The sequence below is a fragment of the Mustelus asterias genome, chromosome 7 (genome assembly GCF_964213995.1).
Source record: "Mustelus asterias chromosome 7, sMusAst1.hap1.1, whole genome shotgun sequence".
NCBI lineage: Eukaryota > Metazoa > Chordata > Chondrichthyes > Carcharhiniformes > Triakidae > Mustelus > Mustelus asterias.
The window spans coordinates 77,678,845-77,690,045 of record NC_135807.1 but is presented as its reverse complement, the minus strand read 5'-3'; positions in this window follow the sequence as shown (position 1 = coordinate 77,690,045).

The window sequence follows — 11,201 nt, the reverse complement described above, 5'->3', positions numbered from 1 at the left end:
AGTGATTGATCGAATCAAACAGCAAGTTCTTTCAGTTCATAATAGGAAAACCATACTTAATCAGCTGGCTATCTACTGTTAAATGTGATTCTGTGATTGCGCAGTACTTGCTGCGTAATCTTGAATACGTGAATAGCTACAATAACAGCCAATGTACGATTAGTTGAGCTTGTAATGTGGCTTATTTGCCCTTGTAGAAGCAGCATATGTCCATAAACGGACCCTTTGGTACAAACAAGGAATATGTTTAAGCCTTGTGCTTTTTTGAATTACTCAGGAGCTGGGGGAGCTGATAGTTCCCTACTGCTTTCTCCATGCAGCTCCTCAGCCAATCAGAATCAACTTGCCAACCAATCAGCGCACACTCTTCTGTAATATGAATTGTGATCATGTGAAATTTGGCATTCTTGCATTTTGTTCCAATAAGTGAAAAATGAAAAGCTTCAGCAACATATTCACTTTTCAGCAATATTCAAAGTTGATGGGGAGGGGGGATTCTCCACTGTTCGCATCGTACCTAGCTCAAAGGAAGATGCTTGTGGTGTCCTCGGCTCAGCCATCTTTAGCTGCTTCATCAGTGATTTTTCCTCCATTGCAAGGTCAGAAGTGGGGATTTTTGTTGATGTTTGCTTCTACTTGCACAACAGATATTGAAACAGTCCATGTATGCATCCAGCAAGATCTGGACAGCACTCCAGTGTGGGCTGGTAAAGTGGTGAATAACATCCGTGCCACAAAGTACCAGGCAATGAGCTTCTGCAATAAGACAGAATCAAACCACCTCCCTTTGACATTCAACAGCATTACCATTGCTGAATTTCCCACTGTCATCATTGGTTCTTTTATCTATGCTGTCCATTCGGCTCAATTAGTCCAAGTCAGTGTTTATATTCCACTCGAGCCTCTTCCCATCTTTCTCCTCTATATATACCATTGTAACTCTCAATTTCCCCTCATATGGTTGTATAGATTCTCCTTAAAGCAGCTAAACTATTTGCTTTAACCACTCCTTATAGTAATGAGTTCCACATTCTCACCATTCTGGGTGAAGGACATTTTGGAATTCCCTATTGGATTTCTTGATGACTATCTTAGATTGATGACATTTAGTTATGCTCTTCCCAACAAGAGGAAATTTTTCAGTATTTTAAAGACCATTATTAAAGTTTGAAGTTTATTTTATTAGTGTCAAGTAGGCTTACATTAACACTGCAATTAAGTTACTGTGAAAATCCCCTCGTTGCCACACTCCAGTGCCTGTTTGGCCATGCTAAATTCTCCCTCAGTGTACCCAATGCACCAAGCCAGCAGGTCTTTTGGACAGTGAGGGGAAACTGGAGCACCCGGAGGAAACCCACACAGACATGGGGAGAACGTGCAGACTCCGCACAGACAGCAACCCAAGGCCAGGAATCATCCTGGGTCACAGGGACCTGGGAAAGGTCACCCTTAGCCTTCTTTCAAGATAAAAAGATATCTATATCTATCCTTAGATAGATATATATACACATTTTCTGTTATCTTTTGGAAATGTCTGTGCTCCATTGCCTCTCCATTTTATAATATGGTGACTATTCCAAGTGGTCTTACCAAGGTTCAATGCAAGTTTAGTAAAACTTCCCTGCTTTGAATTCTAGACCTCTAGAAATAAAGCCTAGAGCTTGATTTGCACATCTATTTGGTGCATCTATACTGCAAGATCGTATTGTTCCTCTACCAAACCTAAATTCGTACCTTCCAAATAATAAGTGACCCCTTTTCTTTCTACTAAATTATCCTACCTCACATTTAGAGTGTTGACCTGAGATAAAGTGTCAGCCGAGACACGCAAAAAAGTTAGCATCCTCAACACAGCCATAAAGAAGAGTCATGATTGTAGGATTGGCTCGAAAAGCTTTTAATTTTCTGAGGTAGTATAATCATGTATCTCCTTTGGTCACCATATTAACACACTGTTCCTTTGTTCAGCCTCTCTGGACTAGCCAGAATGGTTTATGAAATCACTGCTGCTCACTTAAGTGGCAACTTGTCAGGATTTTTAAATTAGCGCTGGTTTGAAAATTATCAAAAGCACCACAAAATGGCAGTAATAAATATTGCATAAACAAAATTCAAGTTGATGATTTGACCAGTAATTGACACGTGAGCCCAAAGAATGCCAAATCAAACCAGAAAATTTAAATATTTCCAATTAAATCTACACATGATGCTGTCACATACATTTTTCTGAGTTGAATTCCAGTTTAATTTTAGTTTTCATTTGATTACATGCCTAAAGCAAATATTTTTGTGTTTGCATGTAATCTTTGTCATTCTTCCAAAATCCAACAATTGGTTTGAACAAATTCATTGCTGCAGTTAATTTCTTACAGTTCCCTGCTTGATTAATGTCTTGGAATGTTACTTGACCAGATATACAAGTGGCTAGACTTAACCCTAAACAGTGTAGAATCATACAATCCCTACAGTGCAGAAGGAGGCCATTCCGCCCATCAAGCCTGCACCGACAACAATCCCACCAGGCCCTATCCCCGTACCCTACCCCCGTAACCCTGCTAATCCCCCTGACATTAAAGGGCAATTTAATTTAGCAGTCTCCGACAGAGCATCCCACCCAGGCCCTATTCTCACAGCCCTATGTATTTAGCCCACTAATCCCCCTAACCTACATATTATGGGACAGAAGGGGGCAATTTAGCATAACCAATCCACCTAACTTGCACATCTTTGGACTGTGGGAGGAAACCGGAGCACCCGGAGGAAACACACGCAAACACGGGGAGAATGTGCAAACTTCACACAAACCAAGTACATCAAAATTATTGTAGGTGAATTTTCACTGATCAGAATTGGTGGAAATGAAATTAAACTCAATTAATTCACTCTTGCTAGTAAATTAGAAGGAAAACACCAAGATTTACAGTCTGATTTCTAAATGTGAATCTCATGTTGCTTATTCTTATCAAGCGACTATTCCGTTTAATAAACAGTCCTTTTGGAGTCTGGATAATTTGATTTATTATTGTCACATTGTATTGATGTACAGTGAAAAGTATTGATTCTTGCACACTGTACAGACAAAGCATACCGTACGTAGAGAAGGAAAGGAGACAGTGCAGAATGTAGTGTTACAGTCATAGCTAGGGTGTAGAGAAAGATCAACTTAATGCAAGGTAGGTCTGTTCCAAAGGTCTGATGGCAGCGGGGAAGAAGCTGTTCTTGAGTCGGTTGATATGTGTCCTCAGACTTTAGTATGTTTTTCCCAACAGAAGAAGGTGGAAGAAAGTCTGTCCAGGGTGCACAGGGTCCTTAATTATGCTGGCTGCCTTTCCGAAGCAACAGGAGATATAAACAGTGTCAATGGATGAGAGGCTAGTTTGAGTGATGGACTGGGCTTTGTTCACAACTCTTTGTAGTTTCTTGCGATCTTGGACAGAGCAGGAGCCATACCAAGCTGTGATATAACCAGAAAGAATACTTTCTATGGTGTATCTGTAAAAGCTGGTGAGAGTCATAGCCAAATTTCCTTAGTCTTCTGAGAAAGTAGAGGCATTGGTAGGCTCTCAACTATAGTGTCCGCATGGAGGGACCAGGACAGGTTGTTGGTGATCTGGACACCTAGAAATTTGAAGCTCAGGACGATTTCTACTTTGTCCCCATTGATGTAGCAGGGACAGGTCCTCCACCATGCTGCCTGACGTCAATGACTATCTCCTTCATTTTGTTGACATTGAGGTGGAAATTATTGTTGTTGTGCCAGTTCACCAGATTCTCTATCTCCTGTACACTCTCTCATTGTTTGAGATCTGACTCACTACAGTGGTGTCATCAGTAAACTTGAAAATCGAGTTGGAGGAGAATTTAGCCACACAGTCATCGGTGTATGAAGAGTATAGTAAGGGGCTGAGAACACAGCCTTGTGGGGCACCAGTGTTGAGGACGATCGTGGAGGAGGTGCTGTTGCTTATCCTTATTGATAGCAGTCTGTGGGTTAGGAAGTTCAGGATCCAGTCACAGACGGAAGAGCCGAGCCCCAGGCCATAGAATTCGGAGATGAGTTTCATAGGTATAATGGTGTTGAAGGCTGAGTTGTGGTCAATAAATAGGAGTCTGACATAGACATCTTTGTTTTCTAGGTATTTCAAGATTATTGAGTGTAGGGCCAGGGAGATGGTAGTCCCACCTGGAATGCTGCATGATACAAGTAGTCCCACCTGGAATGCAGGATCATTTGCTTCTTAAATGTTTCTAATGTGCCTGCTTTCACCATCATCTCTGGCAGCATGTTCCAGGCACCCACCACTCTGTATGAATAACTTCCCCTTCATTACGATCTCTACCTTTGCTGCTTTCTACTGAGACTGGACACTAAAGCCTCCTGTCTGCACCTTCCATCACTGCCCCAAACCACCATGACAATGTTGTGGCCCTTATTGAAAATTGCATTGTATATTTAATCCACTTAAGACTACCATACAAATATATACCAGCAGAGGGAGTCTGGAAGAGGGAATAATGAAATCTATGTTTTAATAATGTACAGTTCTGATTCTGAATGCTTCGTACTGAACATTACTGTTTCTTCACAAGGACTTCACAGTTACTAAATCATATAATGCACTTTCCCTAATCATCTGGTATCTTCTCCTTCAAGCACCTTCATTCTTTTTAATCTTCTCAGTTTTCCTTCAAAATCTTCATTCTCTATCATTCCGGCAAAGCCAATCCAGAGTTTCTTCCTGAGATACTGTTCTTTCTTTCTTCTCTTAACCTCTGCACTGAGAAACTTGTATTACTTGGTGATTTTCATCTTCTTCTCAATTTATATGGTCTTCTGTCCTGATTTCACTGCCCTCCCTAGACCTTTTCCTTCAACTCCTGGACATTACAATCTCACTTAGTTTCACAAAGAGCTCAGGTCACCCCCACCACACCTTTTTTGTCTGTACAACCCCTTGTTAATCCTACTTCTATTGATCCAGAGCGAATTAAACTCTAATCCAAGTAACTTAAAATAAAACTTTCAAAATTCCTTTGAACTTCCATTCAGCACAATACTTCTGTAGGTATTGATTGTCTCAATCACTCCCCTCCTCCAACCCTGATGCCAATAAGATTTTATTCTCTCCCATCACAGATGTTTCTCTGGAATGGCCCCTCGTTGGCCCTTCAACTCCAAAGGACACCGATCTGGTTGCCAGGGCTGGACCACACTAAGTATTATTAGTCTTCACTGCTAAAAGCAATGGATAGCTTCAGGATAATCACTAACTCTTTCAATTCATTTGCCTCTGCCACACTGCCCCTTCCCCTTGAAATGAATACATAGTCAGGTGATAGATCTGATTGATTCCACATTTCAGTCACTGCCGCAATATTATAATTCCCTTAAATTACAGTTGATCAAAATTGGTCAAATTTATTGTTTAAAGATCGAGCATTACAGAGAATAAATGTGAGCAATCTTACAGAGGGTCTTGTTGTAGACGTGATCCTCATGTTGTCAGGGAGTCGGAGTGTGAATGTGGCCAATAACGGTAGAAATACGCCATTGGATATGGTGTTTGCTTTTATTCCTCTATATTGTTGTGTGTCATTGGGCAGGTACTCCTAGTTGTAGGCAGTCCCATGGGTCCCTTAAATGTCTGCCCTGTTTTAACAAAAGTAATGTGCTCATCACTGCTCTTACTGTCTTTCACTGTTCCCTTGTACTCCATTCCCTTTTTCATTTAGTTATAAAGACCATGAGTGCTGTATCCTACTCTTCCCCGACTGGCCACTTCTCCCTCACTCTCGCTAGCTCACTCCAGTAGGCCTTTCGCTCCCACCTGCTGGAGAAACAACATGAATTAAATCAGGAATTTTAAAGTGGGTGCAGGAACAAAGATCCTTTCTTTCAATTATGTAGGTTGTGTTAGGCAAAGAGTTAAATCAACAACCTCCCTGGACTTGGGCAATTAATACCAGGGTGGATTATCCTTTTCTGCTGTTTTGTCACATCCATAATGACTGTGATGAATTGATCATCTGTTCTGATTGTCATCAGCTGGCCCTCAATTTGTGGCTAATGTCTACTCAGGGCCACAAGTTTCTGCGATGGGTCTTTGTGTGACTGAACAGCTGATTGTTGACCAAGAAATATCCTGAAGAGGTCATCTCTCATCTGCTTGTTCCACAGATTTCCCAATTTGGAATGATTCTCTATACCATTGTATCCTTCACTGCCATGCTTAGTACCACAGTAAGTTGTTGATACAACTTTGTGATTTTCAATGTATTGGACTGGACAGCTTGATCTGTAGATGTGATACATTGGGTACTGTGGATTCATGCCAATCTATGCTATAATGCCTTATACATCTGGTATTTCTCAGGGCATTCTAACATTGTCATCAACATCTGGGTAGAAAGGGAAGATTTCTGTCTCTTTACAACTTTGTGATCTGCCAGAGGATATATTTTTACTTGGAAATTGCTGCTTTAATGCAAGTTATTGTTGTTGCCTTTTCTCCATAGCCTGTAGATATTTTTCAGCAGGAATGTTTTCTGTGCCACTGCCAGAGTCTTGTTCTTAGCTTGGGTAGAGGGGAGGTCAACTCTTCAGCTGTCTATTCCATTGTTCAGCCTCTCTGGATGCCAGTATTATTAATGTATGGGGATGTGTGCCAAAATTGGGAGAGCTGTCTCACAAACCGGTCAAGAAATAGCCTGACATAATCATAGTCATGGAATCATATCTTACAGATCATGTTCCAGACATCACCATCACACCCCTGGGTATGTCCTGTCCCACCGACAGCAGAGGTGTTGGCACAGTGCTATACATTTGGGAGGGAGATACCTGGGAGTTCTTAACATTGATTCTGGATTCCATGAAGTTTCATGACATCGGGTCAAACATGGGTAAGGAAACCTCCTGTTGATTACCCACCACATCCCCATCAATAATGTTTCATCTTGAACACCAGCTGGAAGAAGCACTGAGAGTAGCAAGGATGCAGATGGGGGACTTCAATGTGCCCCTGGATGGGGGACTTCAATGTGCCCCTGGATGGGGGACTTCAATGTGCCTCACAAGAATGGCTCAGTAGCATCACGACAGACCAAGCTGCCACGTCCTAAAGGACATAGCTGCTAAATGTATTTGCTCCTATCCTTTCTGGATCCTTATCTTTTATCATCATGACTCCTTTCATTTCTACGGCTTGAACTATTCTTTCCTCCCAAGTTCCTACCCCAACCAATCTGTACTACTTGATCTTCCTCCTCCCCTGCTATCTTCCCACTCCCCTGCTATCTTTCCAGGTTTGACTCCCTTTTAGGTAAGTATATAGTTTCCCTCTGTGCTTCTATTAGCATCCTTCAAATGGCCGTTCGAAGTACTCATTGTTGCCTGCTCATGCACAGTAATCCCAATTGGCGAGGTAATCTTGCCAGTCTCCTCACCGTCCACTTACCCCTCCCAGTCTTAACCCTCTGGCCTCTGCCAGCAATCAGCTCTCACCACCCTTCACCTCACCTCCCGAATTTCTGTTCACTTATGAAGACCTTACAATCTATAAGCTCATTGTGAATGATAGCATCAACATCATGGCCTTAATGGAAGCTTGTCAGAGAGACGAAATATAGCCTCCCTGCCAAATTATACCTTCTATTCTCAGCCCACCTAGACTATGGTTGTGGGGCACTTATCACATCTTACCTTACTCCTCTGACATTTTCTCCTCCTTTGAGCACCTTGTTCCACACCCCATACTTCTTATTCAAAATTCTCATTCTCTATCATCCTCCCAAGGACCATTAAAAAAACTTCTGAGATATCTTCATTGCTTCTTCCCTCAGTACAAAGGCTGAGTGACTTCTCATCCTTGGTGATTTCAACCTCCATTTCAACTCATGATATTCTCTCTCCTGATTTGACACCCTTGTATCCTCTCTAAATCCAAAGTGTATTCACAGACAACCTTTGACCTTGCCACCTCACATACCCTACTATACATAAGGGCATCTCTGTATCACTCACACCCCACATTCCCCTTTCAAGGCTACACCCCTCTGTGTTCAAATCCTGAAAGAAAGTTCTCGACCAATTCAAGGATACTATCTAAAAGATATCATCTTGAATGTATATAGCAGACAAGTGGTTCAGTCATTCTTTGGCAGATCTAGCTGGACCTCATAAAGCACCATCAGGTCCTGCTCTCATCTGCCAAAACTGTCATCCTGGAATGCAGACATAGTTCCTGGCTTCTTTTCTCTACTGAAAACCATCTTCTTAAACCCCAGTACCCTATCCCCTCCACCCTCATCTCCACCATCTGCAAAGAGTTCATGAAGATCACCCAATCAGTTGCCTCTGCCAATTAACTTCCTTCCTCTCACCTACTATGCTAGACTTATTCGAAGTCTCCTCCTTGCCTTAGCTCTTGGCATGTATCTTTCTCTTTGTCTCTCTCATCTACCCCCATGCCCTCTCTGAGTTCACCTTTTCTATGAGACCCATCTTCTGCCCCTTGATCCTATTCCCATGAAATTACCGATCTCCCAGCTTTCCTGGCTCCCATGTTAGCTAATATTGTTAATTGTTCTCTTCTCAGTTACTGTCCTGTTCTCTTTCAAACCTGTCACCATCATCAGCTCACCATAAAAAACACCTTGATCCCTCCTTGCAAAATAATGCCCCAAATCCAACCTCCCTTTCCTCCCCAAATGATTAACTGCTTATGCCTCCCAAATTGTGCCTAATTTGCCCTGAACTCCATGTTTGAATCCCTCGAAGAAAAACTGATAGATTGAGGTCAGGTTTCTGCTATCTTCATCCTACCTCCCTTAGCAAGCTGGTATGCATCCCATCTGGTCTGGGTGACGTGTCAACTTTGAGTGCCAATAATTTAATATCTTCTTTCAATTATGTTTATCCTATTTAATATCTACCCCATCCTTCAAAGTTAACTTCACCCCTCTTGTGAAAACCAATGCAAAGTACTCATTCAGTGCCTCAGTCATGCTTCCGTACAAATATTTTTTGTCCCTAATTAGCCCTAACATTCCTTTCACGATCCCTCTACTTTTTGTGTATTTGTAGAAGATTTTCAGGTTCCCTTTTATGTAAACTGCTAATCTTTTCTCAAACTCAATTGCAATGTTTCCAATAAGAAAATGATTTTGTTCTGGCTATTAATATTTGATGCATTTTGCACTGTGGACTGATAAAGACGTCAGCAATATTTAGTTTGAAATGAACCTGAGGTGTAAAAGTTAAGGATTGCGGGATCACTGTCCAGCAGGTTATCCATAGGTTTGATTCCAGCAGATGATGCTCCTACACAACATCCTAGAGAAAGAGAACCTTTGAAAAATCTACTACTCGGACATTTGCAGGTCGGCATCACTGCGTTTACACAAAGGCCTGTGTGGGTAAGAGCAGCCGCCTTGTCAAAGGCAGTGCAGTTACATCTTCCTTACACAGTTCCTTCTGTACTTTATTTCCTTTCCTAAAAATGCAAAGCAAAAAGAAAATCTTATATCATCTCAATTGTAGCAATCAAAGATCTTACTGCCAAAAATTCAGAAAAAGATGCAAACCAAGATGAAAAAAAATAACAAATTCAGCTGTCAAAAACCCAAAATCAAATTACTCCTGTGAGTAATCCAGTTGTTTGTCCTTGAAAAAGTCACTTACTGAAAGGCCACAGTGTGCCTGGCCTTGTAGACCTATTGCAGCACATGGGGTGGGGAATCCATGATTTCAGCATGTGGCTTATTAAAGGGTGACCTGCTGAATTTTTAACAGGCCAAAGATCTGAAGAAAGAGATTTTCTGCCCATTATCCTGACACTTGCTTGCTCATTCTGTGGCAGTGAGACGAATCCCACTGGCTCAAAAATATTCCATAATATCAAAGCAATTCGTGTCTAACGACTTCCCTATTATCCATCACTAATGAAGAAGCTTTTCCCTTGTGTCATCATAGTGCCTGACTTCACATGCTCGTGCTTGATAATTACCCAGTTTTCCTAAGAGTATTGTAAATAGAGTATGTGATATTTAAAAACATATTCTCAGGGATTCCTTTCCTCAAAAAAAAATTGATGCACCATGAAACCACTTGTGCAGCACAATAAGACGTTATAATTAAAAGGAAATAGGTTCATTCAAATCCTTTGCAGTTTTTTATTTCAATATTTGGCTTCTTCCAGACAGTGTATTTTATCCCATTTACTTACATACTCATATTAATGCATTTAAGTAAAAATTACTAAAGCTTTCCCTGTATATATAACTTTGGTTACATTGTGTTGCTTTGGTATTATAGAACTGCTGCTGGAAACAATGATGACTCTAGTGGGAGTTCAACAAAATAGATGAGGTTGTATGAGTGGTGCTGAGGACCACTGCTCTGGAGATGGTTTTATCTGCATTACTGGAGGGAAAGCAATGATGTCAGTGAATGCCATTGGCTGTTATAACAAAGAACAATACAGCACAGGAACAGGCCCTTCGGCCCTCCAAGCCCGTGCCGCACCCTGGTCCAAACTAGACCATTCTTTCATAGAATCATAGAAACCCTACAGTGCAGAAAGAGGCCATCTGGCCCATCGAGTCTGCACCGACCACAATCCCACCCAGGCCCTACCCCCATATCCCTACATATTTACCCGCTAATCCCTCCAACCTACACATCTCAGGACACTAAGGGGCAGTTTTAGCATGGCCAATCAACCTAACCCGCACATCTTTAGACTGTGGGAGGAAACCGGAGCACCCGGAGGAAACCCACACAGACACGGGGAGAACGTGCAAACACCACACAGACAGTGACCCAAGCCGGGAATCGAACCCAGGTCCCTGGAGCTGTGAAGCAGCAGTGCTAACCACTGTGCTACCTTGCCGCCTTTTGTATCCCTCCATTCCCACTCCGTTCATATGGCTATCTAGATAAGTCTTAAACGTCTTATCTTATTAGTTCACCCATCAAGTCCAGCAACGGTGTTTTTGAAGGCCTGGCAAAAGATTTCTGATCTCCCATTGAACCTGCTCTGCTCTGTGGACTTCTCACATTCTAAATTCTGCTAGTTAAGCATTGAAAGACTGGGAGTCATTATTCCAGGGATATCTGTATGTATCTACGCACCTATGTCAGATTCCTAATCATAAACTACAGCTCAGCCTTTAATACCATTATTCCTACGAGACTCATC